We start from the raw sequence: 22,998 nt of genomic DNA on the forward strand, positions 1-22,998 counted from the left end.
AGGACTTAGGTCCCCTTCCCCCTGAAAATAATTTATTCCTTGACTCTTTTTCTTCTCCTACCCCATAGCACCTTGTTCGAGTTCTATTTTCATCCACGAAAACCACTTGAGCCAATTTACTGGAGTATTGAGTTATGCATCCACTAATTGCAAACGACCTCCTCCCCTTCTCTTTCTCTCTTGACTAACTTTGCCGATCTTTCATAAAGAAAGGAGAAAGAAAAGTTACCTGAATCGTTTATTATTAAAGAAAAAATATTTTTCTCCCCATTCAGCGGAAAATTCTTCAGCCATCGATATCGGTGATTCATAATTTGTTTTGTAACAACTTTTTGTTTACCTTCTTTCTTATTTTTTCGATTGCTCTTACTAAGAGAAACTAAATAAAAGAATGCCATGTTTATTTTATAAACAGAAAAATACTGAAAATGATTCTTAAAATAAACAAAGGCGTTTTTCTTATAAAAGTCAGTTTATAGATGGAGTTGTGAATCTTTCATAATTCATTATTCATGTCTGTTAAACAAAGGTACAAGAAAATTTCATTTATTAAAAAAAATGCAACAAAGAAAATAATTATTTACTTTACTACATTGGTGTAATTATTTTTTATTATTATTGAATTATATAAAAAAAATATGAAGCATTTTTTTGAGAATAAACAATGGAAAAATAGAGATACTTGTAAAGAAAGTTTTCTATTTAAAGTTTCTTTGCTCTTCTTTATAATCTTGCTCTTCTAATTTATAACTAATAGTTTGTCAATTTAGCAAGACAATAAAGACTTCGATCATTATAACTTTTTTAAAATTATTTATTCACAAAATTTAGTCAGTCAAAATTTCAATGTAAATTACTCACAGAAGTAATTTTTTTGTTAGAAAATAAGTGCAAAACCTAAAACTTTTTACCACATATTTGTTCATTTTTCAGTATGTTCTTTGAAAAGTGCAATAAAAAAAATACATACATAAATTCCTGTAGTTGCAGTTTTTAAAGCCACATAAAATGGTGACATAAAACAAAAAAATTGACAAATTTTTCAAACTTTTATCAGAAAAAAAAATTCATAATTCATGTATCGTTCTAATCTTACCACATATGATAGCAACAATCTTGCTGATTATAAAAATATTTTATTCTTTTATTTGAGACAAATACAGAATATGTGAACTTGGTCATCATCTACTACCACCTGGTCTCAGTCTAGCAATTGTGATAAACTTGATTTTTTATTACATGTTGATAAAATATTTGACCAGTTTTTTTTCTACAATATTCTACCAAAAAAATGAAAGTGTCACTTTCTAAATTGAATGCTCCATTTTAACAAATGCAAAGCTTTGTTAGAAAAGTTCTTAACTTCAGAAAAAGTTCTTATAAACAAACACATTTAACGTATAAGAAAAGTCAGCAGTTGATATCGGCAAGTCATAATTTGTATAATAACGACTTTGATTCTGTTTTTACTTATTTTTCTTTTATTTTGGTAGTTTCCAAGGGCTGAACATCGTTTGCTTTGGTAACATACAGAACATTTGGAGAGTAGGAAACTGTTGGTTTGAGGGGCAGCTCAACACCGAGGGAGTGTCACGACAGTACCTATGGTAAAGGACTTGAAGAGAAAGCTGCTTGAAATGCTTAATGTGCGTGTGATGATGATGAGAAGGACTGGGAGAGTGGAGTAAACGAATACTTTGGTGAAAAGCACGAGAAGTGGGGTGGTAAAATGGTGGAGAGAGAGCTGTATCGATGTCCGGGGTTCACCACCTTTAACAGAAAGCGCGCACATGGACACCGAAACATGCCGACACCAGTGGATCAAGGAAAAAGGAGGTGTCTTGTTTCTAAGCACTAGTAACTGAAAGCTTTTGGTGATTACGCTTTTGGGATCTACGCCTTATGCCAGCCAACATTCCACAACGATACGACATCCTCTATTATTGGTAAAGTATGCTATTATTGACGTTGTTACTGCCGCACCTTGATACCCATTGTGAGTTCATGGCTCGTGCACTCGACAAGCGAACGCTGTTGAGAGAAGCGAAACCAAGAGACCTGTGGACGATCACCGATTCGTTGTGGTCAAGAATTTACTGCCGGTACTTGGCACCGTGCACATACCCGTTTAATAGCAGCATCTCTTGCAGGTTTATGTCTAGTTCATCTTTTATTCGATTTATTATTATTTTTTTTTATAGTCCAGCCCAAAATGATCCCTAGAACTTTCAATGTTTGAATTAGGATAATGAATTATTCTCCAACTTTTCTTAAGGGCCTCTTTAAAACGTCTACCCTTTTCAATATGTACATAAAAGGATTTTCATTATTTACTTTATTTTTTTCAAGCATATTATGAACTTTAAGATAAAACAGAAATAGCAGCAGTATGGTAAATAAAAATTAATGAATATTCCCCATCTGACAGGTAGTATGAGGAAAAATATGTTAATTAAAGGAGAAACTTTATTTTTTTTCTGTCTTTCAATTACTTTTAATTTTTCATGGCAAATAATAAAAAATAACAATACTTTATCATTAATATTAAATGTTAATAAAAAACATACATAAATAATATATATTTCAGTAATGTATGTTTCAGTAGATAAAAAATGATTTATAGAAATAAAAGTTGTAACAGAATTGATTTGAAATTTTACCAAAAATAACTCAATAATAATTCAAAATGATATATTTTTGTCAATGAGAAAGAATGAAATATTATGATTAAATAATTAAATTTTTCATTCTTTTTAATGTAATTATTCATTAGTGTATTTTTTTTCTTTTGAAGAGAACATAAAGGGTGGAAGAATGAGAGCGTGTGCTTGAGTAAATGAAGCTGAAAATTAAATATAAAAATGCAGAATCGAACTGAGCAAGTATGTATACATAGATAAATAAAGAAGCTTGTTCATGTCATAACTGACACCCGGCTGGCCGAGCATTTGACGTACGACACTAGTATAGCACTAGAAGTGTCATAGTATCGAAACAACATCCCTAGTAAACTGTCTATCACCATCACTGCATCTCTCTCTTGCTCTTTGCTCACTCTCTGTCCTTTCATGTGGCTTGATGATGAATGTACCACCCGGACATACGTCACCGTGTGTGTATCATCACACAAACAACATTGCTGTGTCGAAATTCCCAAGCTCCTTCGCGCAAATACAAAGCTGATAGAGATCAGAGGAAAGGGGAGTCGTGAATAGGACGCGGAAACTGGCCAATCTAGTAGGGAACCCGCCCACACATTGTTCCATCGTTATAGAATAGAGCCAAGTCGCAACACATACCTTTTCCCATCGCAACACCTCGTTTGGCTTTCGACTTGATCGGAAATCCGAATCTTCTCCACTCTTTTTCCAATACCCTCGAGCTCTTTCTTCCCTTTCAAAAGCCGTCTTTGACCTCTCCTATACAATAGGCTTCTGTGAAGATTTTCTCTCAATTCGGAAAATTGTATCTCTAAATTTGTGTCGTTAGAGAAATTTAAAAGGTCTTGAAAAAAAATAATGAATAAAGCATAAAAAAGAACAACACTTTAGTTCAGCTTTGATATAATTACTTGATTGCTTAAAAGCTGCTACAATTTTACAACAATTGCCTCAAGAAATGGTTTTATTCAAAAATTTTTAGTAAAAATAATTCATTTAATTTTTTTTCACAACTATTTGTTCAGTACTGAATTTAAAGTTTTTTCTACTCACTTTGAATTGTTTGCAGATTTTTTTACGTTTCAGAGGAACTTGAATTCTACAATGGGGAGGAGAAAGTAGAGAAAATAGAAAAAACCCTTTTCCTGGAATAACACTAAAAGGTAAATTTCCTAATTGTTTGGATGATCCAGAAAATTGTCTCAGAAAAAATGGATTTACTCTTTTGGCAGATTAACATAAGATTATACTACTTAACAGTTTCTGCTGAACATCTAAAAATTGTTACGCCCGACGTGATCGTTCTTTATACTGCTGGTAGTAAAAAATTCAATGATGATACTTGAATAAAAATTCCACTTTGGTTGAATGCATTCCTTCCTTGTAGAATGTCATAAATGGGAAATACTCGAGAGCTATCGCATCACTTAAAGAATATTGTTTTGAAGGGAAAAAAGGTGAGGAACAAGAGTTGAAAAAATACCAGGGGTGAAGGAAAATAATTCGTCAAAAATAATGGGATACAAAATAGTGGATGAAGAGTGAAATGGTTTTGGTGGTGTGGTTTTAGTGATTTATTGGTCCTCTGTGTCGTTGAGGGACGATCTAACTCGCCTGTTTCAGTCGCAACGTTCCATCAGCGCACTTCTCTGTGTATGCATAAATAATACTGCTCTCGCAAGCTTGCTCTTTCGCGAGTAAGAGCAATAGCTATCTCTACGACCACCGTGCATTGTTTTATCCTCTCATTCCCACTCATACGTTATATTTCTCTTGCTATATTGGAAATCTGTATAAATTCTCTTTCAACACAAATCCCTCGAGCTACATGTGTCGAATAAACTAATACAATTATTGGGGTATTAGAACTTCATCCTTCTTCATAACAATTTTATACAGCTCATGTTCTGGAGGCATTGGAATATGTACCAACAAATTACTTACATATCATAGACTTTCAATGGAAACTGAGAAATTTGATCTACTAATTAATAGTTACTACACCAAAGTATCTCTAGTTTATTTGTTGGATATAATCAATATTTTTTGGCTTTGTAATGTTAAATTGCAAAGTGTTGGGAGACTTTTGATGCTTATAATACATTATTAAATTTTAGTTAAACCCTTTCATAAGGTTCTTGTTGAGGAGCTTAAAGTTGGTCTTTTTAAATACACATCAAGAGTTTATTAATTTTTTTTAAAGCATCCTATCTACTTTGAAATGAAGTTAGAAAATTTCCGTACCATAAAAGGAAATCATTTTTATGTTTTTCTAAATATTTTGATCAACAATATTATTTTTTCCATCAACAATTAAGTAAATAAATAACTGGCTAATTACAGAAATGAATGCTCTTGAAGAATTATTGAATTAGGAAAAAATAAACTTGTTGTTAATATTTTCTGGTATTTTTTTAGTTATTTACTTGACTGAAGTAGTAATTAAACTAATAATAATGGCCTCATTTGAATACTTCCCAAGTACTTGGAACTTATATAAGATATAACTTGTTGAGAAATTATCTCTGAATCTGTTGTAAAAACATCAATAGAAGTATTTAAGTGCATTTTTTATCAAACAGATACCATTTTTCTGATTTATTTAATCAAGAAAAGCTATTAGTGCACTCGTTTTTACTTTAGCGGTTAGATTTGAAATGAGGATTAAACTTTTAAAAAGTTTCTTTTCGATTCATTATTCGATAAAACTTGGTACATCAACGCAGCGAGTGTGTCTGTCAGTGTGGAAAAACTCAGTGAAGATAAAAGTTGATACTTTTGCGAGAGAAATTTCGATGTCATGATATGTCAACCGCTAATAAATAAATAAATAGACATTTCTCGATCCCGTGGAGTTTTTAATGTTAATTGACAATTTAACTTGAGTCTACTACGATAGCTGTCATAGCGAACGTAGTGAACTTTTTAGCCGGTCGTTTAATTACTGTTGGTATGTATAGCCATATGTATATATCCATATAACGAAATAGGTGTACATAAAATTCACATTTGGGGAAATTCCACTGGCGAACGCGTCCGCAGATATTTCCATGCATTTACATGGCTCGTGCGACCGTAAATCCTCAAGATCGTTCAATTTGAAAAAAAGTCCTCTCGGTCCATACGAAAGAGAAATGAGTAAAAAAAAATCTGTAAGCTCTAAATTACTTTTTGAAATAAAAAATGAAACAACAAAAGAACGTAGACTATATTTATGTACTTTCGTTGCATACTCAAGGGACGTTACTGTCCCGTTTTACGATATACCAGGAATGTATACACAAGATATACATCCTCCCGTCCATTCCATTTCGTTGCAGCCTCTTTCTCTCCTCCTGCTGCTTCTTCTTTTCCTCCTCCCGTTGTTTCGGTAAACGTTGCAACTTGGGGATGGGCTAGCAGCTCGTTTATTTTTTTGAGTCCCTCATTCCTCCTCTGTACTTGTTGTTTCGCTTTTGCCCGGACTGTCTCTCATGTTTTTTCTTCGTCTCGCAGGGCGCGCATCTCGCTCTACTTGCCACCCGGCAAGCGTGGAAAAGTCGCTAAGCGAGTCTTCGCGCACGAGTGCCGCAGTAACAAAACTCTCCAGGCTAGTGGTGTTGCGGGTGCGCCGCGTGAGAGATGCGATACAGAGCAGATTAAGTGGAGAAAGAAGAGAAGAGGAGTAAAAGTGGAGTCAGACAAGGGAGGAATGCAATGAGAAGGGAGACAGAATGTATATAGCATACACTGATGCCGAGGAAGCTCTACCACCTCACTTCACTCTGCTTCTGGACCAACGTAAAGCACGTACGAATACGTACGCGCGTAATCGGTAATCGATATTGAATTCTCCACGGAACAACGATAGTCATTACCGCGAAGGTATAAACGTTTGCCCCGGGTCCGCCGTCGCCGCCCGGTACTCGCTTCGCCGGAATGCGATTAGGCTACCGACCCTTGCCCGCGCACGCGTTTCAATCTGACACTACAGTATTTATACCACTATCTATGCCTACCAACGATGTAATAATATTCTACTTTAATATCCAATTATAATCATCGCTCTTTCATTTAACCCATCTATTTACCAAATGTACTGCATTTATTAACAATATATTATGTAATTTATAGACTGCATTATTATTTTGTTCAAAGCGATTTTTTTGTTAGGTAATTGTCACAAATGGATATCCTTTGATCGTATAAAATTCTCTGTAGAATGATTAATGATGTATTTAAAAAGTTTATAATAATTTATGCTCGTATGATGAATACATATATTTGAAAAAGAATTCAGGTATAAAGGAAAATAGCGAGATAAGGGTGAAACTGATTTTAACGATAAACAATCACTTGATGCATGTATGGCAAAAATGTTTTTCACAATGTAACATAATTTTACTTTTAAAAGTTTTGTAATTGTCATTTATTTAGTTTTAATAAATTGAATAAAACGTAGTAACTTTTTTATAAAAGGGTTAGTTGTCTTTGATCAATATTTTTTTAAAATTATTTTAATTTTTTTTATTGAAAAAACTTTACAAAAAATTGTGATTGAATGTTTTTTCTAGATAAAGTTATTAATAATTTTATCTAGAAGTACATAACAAAAATAATTTTTCAGTTTACTCTTATTAAAGAATATTTGTTGAAAGTTTCAATTTAAAAATATCATAGATTTATGATAAACATAATACAGTAACAGCTGATTAAAATGATTATTCCATTGATATCCATTGATTTTGAAATGAAATTGACATGTATATAGGTGATTGAGATTACAATTTTACGAATAAAAATGAAAATATATATTTTCATTTTTATTCGTAAAATTGTAATCTCAATCACCTATATACATAAAATTATTTTATTATGTTTTCATGAAGAGACTTTAAAGTGAATATATATGTATACATATATATTCACTTTAAAGTCTCTTCATGAAAACATAATAAAATAATTTTATCTTTTATGACAAATTATTTCTATAGAAAATGGCACTTAAAAATAATTTATATAACAAAAAGTTAATAATTTGAAACAAATAATATAATAGAAATTAAAACATTGTAAAATCTAAAAATGTCACAATCAATTTAATTGACGTCGATTAAGTAAATTATTCTTATAAAGAAGAAATGCTCTTAAACGAAGAGATGATTTGATTAAGAATTGCATTCAATAATATGATTCATTTATAATAAATGCATGTTTATTCACTCTTAATAGAATTATCATTTCTTTCAATCCTTGAGATAAATCATTTGTTTTCTCTGAAGAAATAATTCAGTTAGTAATAAAATCGATTTATTTACCTTAATATTCATATTTGAAGTGTTTAATAATATATATTTAGTTTTATCTTAGTTTTAAAATATAAAATCGTTTGATAAATATTTTACATGAAAATGACGCTTATTAGTAATGAATCAACATTAGTTTTTAATTGAATATATTTTCAAACAAGGTTTCCATAGAAATAAAGATTGGCCCAATTTCTCTTCAACAGTGGACCAATCTATTTAACGTTAAGTAAATTTTTATACTTAACTGCAATTCTGTTTAAATTTAAATAAATTCATAAAAAAAAATACGTTAATACTTATCAGCTTATTATCTCATTAGCATTGCTTAATAAGATTGAAATTAAAGTTGTATTTGTATTAAGTTGAAGTTTCACATGGTCTGAAATTACATTGCTAAAATATTTTTATATACTTCAAAGGTATTGTCTAAAAGTAGATCATTATTCGCAAGTAAAAATTAAAAAATAAGTTTTTTTCATTATTATATGTGAAAAAAATTCCGAAATAATATAATTTATCTTATCAGTATCGATGGAAATTTCAAATATATTTAAAAAAAATTATCAGCTAAAAAGTAAAACAAGTAATTACACTGTAATGTAATTATGTCATGTCAAACAATTTCGTTTGATAAAATCCATCCTCAAAGCCAGCAATCAGTCTTTGGAGCATTCGATCTCGACTAACTGCTTGATTATTCGAGTGTCCAATATTAGCACCCTGTGAGGGTATTGGTGAAAGTCCTACTTGACACTAGTGTGTCTCAGTATTAGAGACCAGCAAGCATAAAATTTAGCTGTTTAGATCCTGGCCAGGTGATGTATGTAAATATTTTTACCTTTTTTTTTGGACTGTATAGAGAAAATGTAAAAAAAAATTTTAAAAATATTTTATTGAATTTTTTTGATGTACAACAATAGATATACTGTAAGGTGATTCATATTAAGGTTGACGTAAATAGATTCGACGATTTTAACTTACTATCATGACCATAAACCTATTTGGAGAACCCAATGATTGCTATTGGACTAGTTGGCCTTACTAGATAAGAATTGGGATATCATTTATCTTTTTTGCTCAAACAAAATTAACTCACGTCGTTCATTGCCACAGTGGCTTGTAACTCCAAACTCGGTCATCACATCATAATGACAAATATCTACCAGTTTCTAACATCTAATTTATCTTAAGAAAAAGCTGTTCAATTATGAAAAACTTTTGGAGTGATTTTTTAAATAATTTTATGCTAAAATTTCATGTTGCTGAAGATTTTTTTGAAGCTTTATGCATGATGAATAAGCATTTCTTTAAAGATATTATAAAATCACTGATTTAAAAATAAAAAAACTAATTTAGTTGTTTAGTTTGAACGACCTCATAAATATTCATGTTTTGTGTTAAATTCAGCAAACAGTCATATAAGATGTGACGCTCTACTCAAATATAATGTTTTTTTTTCTCATTTCAAGATTAATTTCAAAATTTTTTTCTTTAACTAATTAATTAACTGAGCTTTATAACCTAATTTATATAAAAATTTATTCAAAAATACATTTTATCGTTTAGAAATTATATTTACACAGAAAGTGTCTTTATAATTTTTTGCAAATTAAGTTATTGTAAAAGTCAAGTTTTTCTCTAAAAAAAACGGAAGATAAAAAAATCAATTATCATATAACTAATCACAATTCGTTTACCAATTTTTAATGTGTTTAGCAATTTTGAAGAATAATTTAGTGAATTTTCATCCTCACATGTAACCGGTAATCAATTGTAATCAACATTCAATTTGACATAATTTGTCTAATTATTCCAATGTATCAATTAATATAGAGAAATAACTATGAGTATTTGAGGGGAATGAAAGGGTGTTGGGGGAAGTGATAACTTCATCGATCGAACCAGTTGATAGATACACCAAAGGGATTACGCATGTAGTTCCTAATCCATGTTGAATATCGATGTATTTGGTATTTGGTATTACCCTGAAATCAGCCACAACGATTGTCATTAAATTGTAGGACGGTGATGAACGTTCTGTGGGTCGACGTGTCGCATTTTATTACACTGTGTCTCTCACTCTCTACGGAATAGCTTCTGTATTCTCTCTTTGCTCTCTCACTCATTTCTGTTGTATCAACGAAGTGGGCATTTAATTTTAAATGCAGCAATTATCTACTGAATCGCACAAATTTATTCAAGGACTCTATCCACTTCATTTACATTTAGCTGCACTCATTCATTTTTCATTTCATCCTGAAAGCAGTTAAAGTTCATGAATCAGTGGAATATCACTCAGAAATCAGAGTTGAACTGCATGAGAATAATTCTGGAATGCAATTGAAAATTGAAACTATGAACGTAACTGAGTTAGATTAGATAAATGTGTAATACATAACAGTTATAAATCAATAAATAAAAATGTAAAATTGAAATTAAAAAAAAAAGGAATAGAAGTAAATTATGTATGAATAAATTTAATACTTCTTTTTTGTACCTCAAAAAAATTTTGACTCCAGTATTTGTAATTGGAGATATTTCACATTCTCTGCTACAAAAATTGTTTAATTTAATTTGAAAAAAATTTTATTCAATTTAAACGATTATGATAAATGAATATTTTTAAATAAAAGTTTTAACCATGCATGAAAAGTTAATTCTCAATCAAAGTATTTGTCCATCAAAATAAAAGTTTGATAGATTAGTTTTTTTAACACAAAAAAAAATATAAAAAAGTTACATTGAGCAACATTTCCCTTAATTGTTGATTCATTGACAATCATGCCAACAAAAAAAATTATAGACAGGAGAAATTCACTTTTTCTCGACAAAATGTTTGAGAAAACTGTGAGAAAACTTTCGAGTCATATCGACAGTGAGAATTACAATTGGTAAAAAAAAAAGATAATTTTCTCATCATCGAAGTTACCTGAAAAACATTTTAACTTTGTGAATCGGTAGAATGTTAGTTAGGAATCAGAGTTGAGCTATGAGAATAATTTGGAAATGTAATTGAAAGCGTAAACCAGCAGCATATCTAAATTAGAGTGCATGAATGGGCACTGAATAGAGGACATAAACTGATAAGGAAAGGTAAAGCACATCTATACACATGTATATCAAAGTCATCAAGCTTACTCGACGTATGGCATATCCATATACTCGCGTATATTCGTGATAGTCAGTAGCTTATATGCGTGACATAATCGGTAATCGATACCGAACATTTCCCGCTGAGCAACGATCATCGTTATCCAGTCAGCAAAGTTGGCAACCGACGAAACCGCGAAGCGCTTAGAACGACGGAAAGCAGCGAATAGGTAAAGCACAGTGGTTGGTATGATAGACGATGAGGTGAAGAGAGAAGAGATTGCCAGAGTTTCCTGTTTGCGACACTGCAAATTTCTATTTGAAGGACATTATTACGCATCCGCAATGAAGGCAATGTGGACATATTCAATTCTCGCCTGGTCACATAATAATATTTACTTTATTGTCAGTGGTTTGTGCTGCAGCAAATTAATTGTTAAGATTAAAATTATCATGTTCAAGTTCACACCGAAAGCTAATGTGGAGGAAATAAAATATCTCTGGCTTGGCACTTGAGTGTCAGATTTTATGAGAAATAATGTCGGTTAGAGGACATATTTTTTGTTGATTACGAAGCTTTAGAATAAATTGTTACAGAAATATAATACTTTCGCGGATACCTTTGAAACTATAGATACCCAAAGTTATTTCAAAATATTTCGAGTATGCAGGGAGACAGAGATTAAAAGAACTTTCATAGATTTACATTTAGGAAAGAATTTATTTGTGTTTTCAAACAAATTCTATCCGAGTCACACAAATGTTTATCTCTAGTCAGGAGAGAACTCATTTTATTTCGTTTTACTTCCGTTTAATTTAAATTGAATTTCAGTTAAATGTGATTTTTATTATCATTATAACATTCATTGATTATTTTACATAAAAATTAATTATCTGAGATGAATAATTTTTTTTCATTGTAAATATTCATCTATATTATAGCAAAAAATATAAAAATAATGTTGAAAGAATTACTCAACGTACTGGCCAGAGATTTTATTAAAATTGCATAAACTCAATTGACATTAAATACATGTATGTGAACAATGAACTGATACTTGATTGAGTATTGATGAATGCATAGTAATGTGAAGGATTGTATTCCGTTGAGAATAATTCACTGATAGTGTTTTATATCATATAAAAAATGGACAATAATTACATGAGTTCACATGTAACTTCAAAGTCACTAAATTATTTCTTAATTTAAAAATGAAATGAAATTAATTTTTATTATTTTTTTTTCAACAATTTACTAGACAATTTAAAGTCTGTTAAATTTGAAATCTAAAGCTGAATTGATTTCGTGTTACAAAACTTAAATTGCATCTCTTGTTTAAGCTTTTAAACATTTCTCTTGCTCTGTGTGTCTCTCAAATTTTTTGTGCAAATATGTTTTATGTAAAATCTACTAGAAACTCAAACAAGCTCTCATCAATGTAAATTATTTGAAAAGTATTGTATTTCTCTAGTGTTTAATATATATTTATTTATATTTTATTATATGATATTTGATGAATTTATATTTTTTTAATTATTTTGTTCTACGAAATAAAAACAATGATGTACAATGAAACAATAATTTACAACTTATCTTTTGAGTAAATCATTTAATAATTAATTTCAATATGTAATAAAACTGATGTATAACAACGAATAAAAGAAGATTTATTTATCAACCATTATCACACTGAAATTCGGAGTATAGAGAAGGTAAATATAACTGCATTTTTCTAAAACCAGATTTGGATACAAAATTTATTTATCAATAATTAAAATAAATCATGTATGATAAATCTTTATTTCATACAATATAAAATTTGTTAAATTCATTAAACTCATTAAAATTTTTATTGGGTCAAGTTACTCATTAAAATTTAATTAAAATAATTTATTTTGTGGATAATGAATATGGTCACTGCTAAAAGATTTTCAATCGTCACCTAGACTAATTATTGTAAAATGTTTTTAATAAAATACAACAAAAGGGATTGTTTCAATAATGTAAAATAATTCATTGCTACACATATTTTCATTTTTAAAAACCGATTTAATTATCATAATTAAATCAAAAAGATAATTATGAAGCTTCGATCGAACCTCAATTGTGATATGATTTTAAAATAAATTAATTATTAAAATTTGTATATTGGCAATTACATTAAAGTATTTGTGGTAGATAAATCAATCATGAATTTTTGTTTTAAATCTACGTCTTTTCCAAGAAAAACATTAGATTTTACTACATTGAATTACCTTCTTTATTCAAAAGACTATTTAAAGAAGGATTTCTCTCGAAAAGAAAGTACCTTTTCTAGTTATCTAGACATGTTCTAGAAACCCTGAGACGCGAAGATTTAATGAAAACTTCATTCTTGATTTTAGGAATGATTACAGCAACTTTTCTTTTATATATAAATCAAGAAGTTAAAAATGTTTAATTATCTCCATGTCACAAGCTACATTGATGAAGATGATACTTATAGATTATAGATTTAACAACCCTACACGGAAAAATTATTGCTTGAAAAATTACTATAGATTTTTAGTACTAGCGGACTATCTCAAACGTTTTAGTGTAAATTTAATAAAATATAATTTAAAAAACTATTTGGTCATGATGAATTTCTGCTACAGACAATAGTGAATTCTGTTTCGTGTTGGTTGTACGAATAGAAAAAGAAAAAATTTCCCATTGACATGGACCTGAAAATACTATCAACCATAGTGAAAAGTCCTACGTCCGAGCATAATTTTCTTCATGCATTTTTATTTTTCTTAAAAATTCATTATTAAATTAAAAAAAAGTAATTCATTAAAAAACTTATAATCAAATTTAAGTTTATACTGGCCCGACATTGGACTTTCTACTGTGGTTTATAGTATTTTTAAGCTCAGGTCAATAGAAAATTTTTCCCTTGAGAGATTTTACTATGGGCCACAGTATAAAGGAATACAAATTTGAACTGGTCTGACATTGCTACATCCCATAGTGAAATTTCATTTAAATCTATAGAAAAAAATGATTCAATATTCTTTCCGTAGTCAATTTTTTCCATATATGAATGGAGTTGAAACTATGAGATGAATGAAGAATGTTAAACTTGTAATTACTCCAAATAAATCAGACTAATTAATATTATCAATGACAGGATTTCTTGGAATATTTCATTCTATTTAAATTTTATCTCTCTTTTTCGTACATAAATCTTTCTGATTGGTATTCATCTGTTGGTAGATAATTAAAAGTTTAAAAACATTCTAATCACAGCAGATCATTTATTTTGAATTAATCAATACAAACGATTGATCTTTAGAAACATATACATAAATCTGTCGCACATTTAACCAACTCTAATCTATCAGCATATAGTGGTTTAATTTAGCATACGATTATTTGTATATTATAATCATGTGACTAATTTAGATCTATTTTGTGTGTATTAAAGGCCCAAAATTCAATATGAAATAGAATCGAAATAATGAAGCAGCATGGACACTGTGAATTCTCGATCAGCTGATGTAATAATATTTACTTGATTGTCGTTGAATTGTTTGAATGTAAATGAATTATCAGGAGGTCTGCGTGCATGAGTGAAGAGATAAAGGGTTGCTCGGTACATGCACATATGTCACTAGAAAACGAAGTGGCTCAGTCGCAATGCAGTCAGCAGGCAGCTTAACGTCCGAGGTAGGATCGGCTGAAGGTGGAATTGAAAATGCATGAGATACGAATATTCTTGGTCAGGTGGTGGATAAAGGGGTGAATAGGACGCCGCATTGACTTTGTCGTTACGGCTACCACGGCGGCCACTCTTGATAAAGAGATTAAGGGAGTGGAGCAACAGGTATCGATAACGTGAATTCTAGTGAGGCCTCATCTACTTTCCTCTTTCCTTCTCCTCTGTCCTCTAGTTTCTGCTGTACGGCTTCCATCCTGCCGCATTAGAATTCGCGATGTGACAAGTTCACCTCCGGCAATAAAGCTCCCGTGGCATGGAAAGCGGATCGTGGCGCGACTCCTGCGACCCTAAACGAGGATAAATTGTTAGTCGTGGAGCTACGACGGAATTTCTACTGGCTTTTATATGTATGTACTTGTCGGCATGTGTTGAATTCCCACTGAAATCTGTCGTCGAGTTTCTCTACCAGTTCTGAAAAATATTCGCCGCAAGGTGTCGAGCTGAATATCAAAATATTTAATAACAATTATTATTAAATTATGTCACTGTAAATTATTACGAAAACTTTAACTTCAAGATATGACTCTTTATGATGTGGTTATCTCGCATATTTGTGACTCGTATAAGATATTTTTACGGTTACCGTAATTTATTCCAATAAAGTTATCAATGTGGAAGTTAAAAGGAAATGTATATCAGAATTTTGACAGAAGTTTAATCTAAATTTATTTCTAAGCATAAAACTGTTGAAACAAACCTTAACACTGAAATACATTAACATGTTAATTAGATACTCTTGATCAAGTTTAAATTCAATCCTTGACATTTTTTTATTCAAATAGATAGATTTATCTATATCTATAGATGTCTATATCTACATAAATTTATAGATATTTTATGATGCTCAGAGGTCTTAAAAAATATTTTACTCCTCTTTTGAAGGATAATTGGATTTTTGAAGCTCTACTAAAATTATACTTCCGATTTTAGTAGATCTACTGTATTGATTTAAGTAAGTCTACGTAGATCACTGTTGATCTAATCATGTCTTGATAATAATTTATATCATGCCTCTTTCATTTGAACTGACCACTGTAAATGTTCAAGATTTATCCTTCAATATATCCTTCATTTATGACAATTGATCGATTTAAAATTCCTCTCACATATACTTCCTTTTCTTACTTATATTTTCACATCATTTTTATAACATTTTTATTCTCTATTTTTTTTGTTTTTTTTCGAATGATTGAAAATTTGATTTATCTTCTTTTTTCTATCAACGTGTATAAATACTGCTGTCAAGACTATTTTAAAGTTTTAAATTATTCGGGAAATAGGTCTTGTCACTAGGTCGTTATCGAACCAATAACATTCCAACTCTTTGAAAAATTAAACATCCAATTTTTACCTGTGAAAAGATTGATTGCTCAAAACTTTATAATTGAAAAAAATTTGATGCCTCTAACATAAATTTAATAGTAATAATCTGATTTATTTATTGATTTATTAGAAATATATATAGGTGAGAAGTATTTATATGGAAGTTGAAAATATTTATAATAGGATATTGATTGGAATATTAAAATGTTTCCTGACAATCATTACAAATCTATACACGTATAATTGAAATTTCATGATGGCAGTTGTTGTATGGTTTATATGTTATACAATTTTTCAGGTGATATGGGAGAAAGATGAGCTGCATGAACATATCAAAGTGGATATCGTGACTGTGCTTAAAGAAAAATTCTATGCATCTCTGAGTGGGTGAACTAGAGAAGGTAAGTCGTACTTGTTTTCGCCGACAGGTTGTGATATTATTTTTCTTGAAGTAGAAAAATGAGCTTTGATGCATTATACGAGGCATGACGGGTTGATAGAGATGAAAGAGTTTTCGTGTTTGATAGATATTTACTGAAGGACAAAATGATTTCAAATAAAACTACATACTTCTTCTTCGACACTATCAAGTGATAGATCATTTGCTGAAAGATATGTCGATACGCCAATTGCATTTGCTAGCAAAGAAAATCAAAGGGAATACTCGAGATTTTTCTAATAACCGCTGGGAAATATATATTTGAACTCGATTGAAAAGTTTCCTTTCTTTCCCAACGACTTTATGTGCTCTACAAAATTGAGATTTCTTTTTTATTACTTGAACTGAAGTGTCGCGATTAATAAAAGCAATCAGAAATTTATTTCTAACAAATAAAAATTCTTTAATTATTAAAAAAAACTAAAAGAATCTTCGAAAAGTACAAGTAAATGAAATAAATTGACAAATATATTTTTCACGCGATGTACAGCTGCAAAGGTTTCTTTTCAAAGTAGATATGCGAAACTTTGCCAAGTTTTAATGCCATCTGGCTCTTTCGATAATTTCGAATCACTTTCTTTTTTTATCTTTAGAAAGTAGACTTTCCAATCGTTTTTCAGACGTTTTATTGCTTTCACGAGTAAATGAAGTACGATAAAACGACCTGTATCTATATACCCTACTACAAGTTGCAAGTATTGTAACCATTACTACTAGTATCAACCTCACGAACGTTAATTTTTTATTAGCTCAATTACATTAGCTTGATTTTTTCAATATTTTACCCGTAAAATAGCGATAAAAATCGTGCAAAATAAATTACTAAATAAATTTTGGCATTTAAATTAAGGATGTTCTTTAAATTTTTTTCTTTAACCTTAATTTAATGATAAATCAATTCTACACTGCTCTTTTTTTTGGTTCAGAAAAAGAAGAGTCTCTTTCGAGAGAACATTATATCACACTAGCACCTTTTTTCTACCCCAAGTAAATATGAATATCGATAAAACGAAAGTACATGTACGGGTGTAAAATAATATTCAAATAATCCTTCAGGTAATAGTGAGACTTGTCACTTTTCAATCGAAGCAAATACAATTGAAATCTTTGATGTTTCCAGCTGAATATGATGTTGAAGTTGAAGCAAATACAGCTTAAAAGTGGTCGGCCAGGACAAACTCAGAGGATTGAGCTTATGCTCAACGAGGCCGAGCCTCAATTCCTCATGTAAATTGTGTCGTTTCCGGTTGACGGATCACAGCCCGCCAGAGGGGAATATATAGCTTTTGCTTCTCCGTGAGCATTCCAAGTATATCCTCTTACGTCCCAATCCCCCTTTTCCAGTCATTCTAACAACTCTCTTCTCTCGGTGGTGGTTTTTCTATTCTTTTTCTTGTATTCCTTGTACTGCTGCTGAGACATGTCTTCAATCGATGCTACTGTGTTTCTCCTTATCCTCAGTAATCACTCGATCGATATCACCTTACACCACTGTCGCCTTTAGTATATATAAAAGAAGAAAACCAAAACGAGATGGGCTACGAAGGGGATGAGACAGATTCATTGGCAGGTGCGCAGCTGGCTCACGAGCTTTTTTCCTCTATATCTCTATAATTTCTCTTTCTCTTTTATATTCGTCTGGCCGATGAAAAGAGAACGCCATTCCACTTCTCAAAACAACGGATTCGTCTGTTCGGGCCTCGTTGGAAATAAAAAAGAGGGAAAAATAAATAAGTAAAGCTACTGAAAATAGACGGAAAAAATATATAGGAAACCCAACAATTACTTCAATTATCAAAATGGAATTGAATCACATACGTCTCTGATTACGTGGATAATAATACAAAAGGAATGAAATCATGAATTACGTCGAGACAGACGAATGAGGGATCCAGTGAAATATGCTTTCGCGAATTCGAGTAAAAGGGAGTAAAAGGGTAGGAGAAAATGTAGTAGACAAGCATGGAAGGAAGTGGAGAGAATCAAGGAAAAGTTTTGCGAGTTTGTCTTTGGGACGACGATCCGTTGCAAGTTTTCACGAGGCCATGACGACGATATCGTCACGCGATCTGTGGTAGTCTATCTATTTATCGTTCTTCCTGTCTCTCTCTCGTTTTCTCCATTATATCTTTCGTTTCCGTCTCCCTCGCGCAGGGCAAAAAGTAAATCCGGGCCGGCTGTTAGCTATGAAACCGTAACACATGCCTGTGGTTGCTCGCTCACTCGATCGAAGCGTAAAGATAACAACCAGAGCCCACACTAACACGCGCTAACATTTACAGGATACACGCATTCTCTCGTGTATAGCTTTAACATACAAACGTAGTCCTAAATACACATAAAATAGTAATGTTGGTACGAATATGGTAAAGAGTACTTGAAAATGTCAAAAGTTAAGTTAATCTACATGCTTGAAATTTATATTTCAATCTTTCATTATTGTCCTATTTTTTCCTACTTTACCCTCTTTAATATTTATTCTTACAACTCTTCGAGAGTCTGTAAAGTCCTCTTTTTATTACTGCATGAGTTGTCGAATAAAGCGTGACTTCTCCAGCCCTTTTATTTCCAGTTTTCCATTGACTCGTGCTCTCTACCTATTACGCTTGCCCACTCTTTCGTTTTTCCATTTATATTTTTAAATATTTTTTTGTTATTTCTGTATACCTCATACAAACTCACTCATTATTTCTTTTTGGCTTACAGACATGCGCGAGTAATTTTTTTTCATTCTTTAAATTTCATCCTATCCAGTACTTCGCAGTTGACTGTCTTTCTTACATAAAATTGCTCTGCGATTTAATCTCATCTCCATATCGGAATATCTCTAGGTTTCGATTCAAAGGAAAGGACACCCTGGAAGATAAAATCAAGTGGAGAGGAGATGGGAAGAGGGTTTAGATTACTTTTCCTAATAATTTGAGAGTCGGTCCTCGAGCTGTACCTGGCGTCTGTGCGATCATCGGCCGGGTGCTCTAATTTCAGTGCAGCCGCAGCGACACTGCAGCGAAGAGAGAGAGAGATAACACCAGAGAGGAAAAAAGGAGAGAGGGAGGATCAAGAGGGAGGTTTTGTGAGAGGCCACGTATTACTACATAGTGGACGTAGACTTGTCGTGGTCACTGAACGAGCAGCAATAAGACGCTTTTACTTCTTTTACACTATTTCTTTTTCCAACCCTCTTCTGTTCATCCTCATGCTCTCCTTTCTCACCACTCCGTTCACTTTTCTTGCTTCAATTCTTTAATATCTTTATCTTACGGTCTCTTTTATCTTTTTTACCCTTATTTTTAAACTACTCCTTACTCACACATTTAACTAAATTAGATTGTGGAATAAAATCACATCAATTGAACTTGACACGCGTGAAATTAACGCGGAATTAACTCTTTCTCTTTTATATTATATCATATTAAGTATGTGCGATGGAAACTTTAGAAAAGCCGCTAGTGTTAAAGTGTTTGAATTTATAATTCAATGATATTAAATGATGTATTTTTTGCCTAATTTTTTTCAATAACTTTAAAAAATTATTTTTAGCTGAAATATATATTTAAAAAGTGTAAATGTCTTAACACATTTTAGAGGATTCTGTTTTCTTTTATATTATATTGTTCACATTTTACTGTCACCTAAAGTCAACTCTACGATTTCATTTTAGAATAAATATTTAAATTTCTGGTATACTTTTCTTGCAAACTACTGGATATAAAGACTCTTTTTATTCTTATTTTATTATAACAACTGTATAAACAAAGAATTTAGGAGAGAATAATACAATTTTCGGATATTATTGTGCAGTAGGTTGATATTGATAAATAAGAGATATGAAACTAATGTAAGTTCTTTTTAATAGTTTCTTCCATTATGGGAAAAAATGAGTTCCAATCTGTTATTGGTTCTTGAGAAGAGTGTACTTAGAGATTAAAAAGTTTATTTTAGAAAAATTGTCTGTTAAAAATAAAATTTTCATTTTGCTTCTAAGCACTAAAAAATTAAAGAAAAAAAAATGAAAAAGTAATGAGGTTGTATGAAGTATGAAATGAAAAAAAAGTACTTTCGATGAATTTTTGAACTTATACCATAAAATAGTGGTAAATTGGTGATTAGATGAGTTTTAAAGTTATTAATCATTTAACAAAAGATTCTTGATTAAAATCAGAGATTACCGTTCATCTTGAAAAAAAATCGTTTTTTAAAAGACAAATTTTTATATTAATATTCTTGACAATAAAATGGTTTTTCTTTAGATATTTTCTCATTAAAGATATTTGTAGAAATTGATTCTGCTTTTTGAATGACATTTTTAGTTTTTTGAAAATAAACTTTTCTAGCCAAATTTATAATTGAAATTTTACAAAAATCAATTTTGTGACTGAATAAAGTATCTATAAAACAGCAAAAAATTTGCCAGTTGGCAAAAATATTTTCTATTGAATAATAAACTTCTAACAATGTCAACTGATACAATGGTGTTCTAATATAAAATACTAGGATTGAAAATATTAATGAAGTAGCTATTAAAAATATATTTTACCATCAAAATAAAATTCCTCTTTTTGTGTCAACAACTTCCAAACTTTTATCAAAATGTCCAAAATATGAGTTGTTACGAGTATTATTTAAAATCTTTTCATAATTTATCATCTTCCACAAAAGTTGACTAAAAAAAATGTTTTATGCAGTATCATAGTAACTACTCCTTTCAATAAACAATAACGTAAATGAATCTCTAATTGGTCGGATCCTTATTAAGCTTTTTATTATAAGTGAGTTGAAACAAGTGAGTATGAAAAATAAAATATTCATTAATTATAAATATATTAATTAGGTATATATACATCTGTTAATTTCGCAAGAGAAAAAGTTAATTCAGAAAATGAGTTTATCCGGAGGTGAAGCAGGTGGCTGCTCTGGACTTGTCACTAATTACGTCACTCAGTAAAGCTTATTGAAATTTCAGCACAGTATATATCTTATGTACAATTTATCACAGCAAAAAGTTCCATTACTGGATTCGAGAGATACCCAAGGAAAGAAAGTAATTCAGTGAAACAGCAAATTTTAGAATTCACTAGATCCAACCTAGTCATTCGTCTCTCGTTCAGAAAGGTTGTTTCGTAAATAATTGCTCACGTAGGAACGATTGCACGCGACTCTAATGCCCAATTAAACGTTTCGTATCTTGCTGTTACCTTTTCCCCAAGCTCCAACCTTACTAATCCGACGTAATAATCCAACTAACCAATTATATTTCATGAAGAAGCACGTTTTCATTATTATTCATTTAAATATCTCTAAAGATTCCTCTGTACCAAGTAGGTTGATGAAAATTTGTTTGTGCTTAATGAAATAAATATTAATGAAATATTGTACGAGATAAACATGTCAAAGAAACTAAAATGATTTATCAAATAAATGAAATCATTTTTCGTAGATAAATTCAATAGATAAATAATGCAGAAAGGTGGTTCAATTATTCAACTAAATATCTTGTAAGATTTCTTCAAAGTTGGTAATGTGACGAAGCGTTGTATCAATTGGCAAACGGAATGGACGATTATTCGCTCAACGAGTAAAGTGTATCCATGTATAATTTGTAGACTTTATCCTCTGTATACGAGTATTGCTCCCTTGACTCCAGCATTCTCTCACGAAGCGTCTAATCTTCCTTCAGGTCGTACTACATATAGAGTAAAGCGTCGTAAAGCTCAGTAGTTTGTTGGTCATGGTTCGCGATCTCACGGAAGGTCGAGCGAAGCATGACGCCTGCTCCCTCGACTCCTCTTGACAAGGAGTTCATGTCGTTTAGTAGAGTAAGTAGGTGTATGCATAGCCAAATCCAAACTTGAAGGTACATTTCTGTAAGCTAACATCTCAAATACTCTATTTATTATTCCATTCCATCGTTTTGCTTTCGATCAATCGGACTCTTGAGAGAAAGACATTGAGCAGAAAAAGAGTATGCTATTTCTGAAAATGTATGTCAGTGAAATTCAGTATTTACGATTGACTTACTGACGTATATTTGTATCTATGCATGAAGAGAGTCTCTATCGGTTCTATACGTTTGACAGTTGGTATTATGTCAAATCTCTGGAAATGCTACCCGATTATTAGATTATATATGACACAGAGAGTGACATGATCTTATTAATTATTGAGATTACGATTTTAGTAAATAGAGCTTGCTTGTAAACGACAACGATCAACCATTTTATCATAAAGTCCATTACAATTATTTCAAGAGAAAGATATTCTATTCAAAAAATAAATAAGATTGACGGATTGCATTGTTTAATTGATTTTTTTGTGAGTTATTATCTCATTTATGGAGATATTCATCTTACTACTTTTTTTATTTTATGTTTTATTAATGGAATTTCAAATAATTGACCTACTTTTTGGATTTTTTTAAATAAATTATTTTGTAAATTAGATATAATGACATTTAT

This window comes from Chelonus insularis, unplaced genomic scaffold (assembly GCF_013357705.1).
Source record: "Chelonus insularis isolate UGA/USDA-ARS -01 unplaced genomic scaffold, ASM1335770v1 contig_17_pilon, whole genome shotgun sequence".
Lineage (NCBI taxonomy): Eukaryota > Metazoa > Arthropoda > Insecta > Hymenoptera > Braconidae > Chelonus > Chelonus insularis.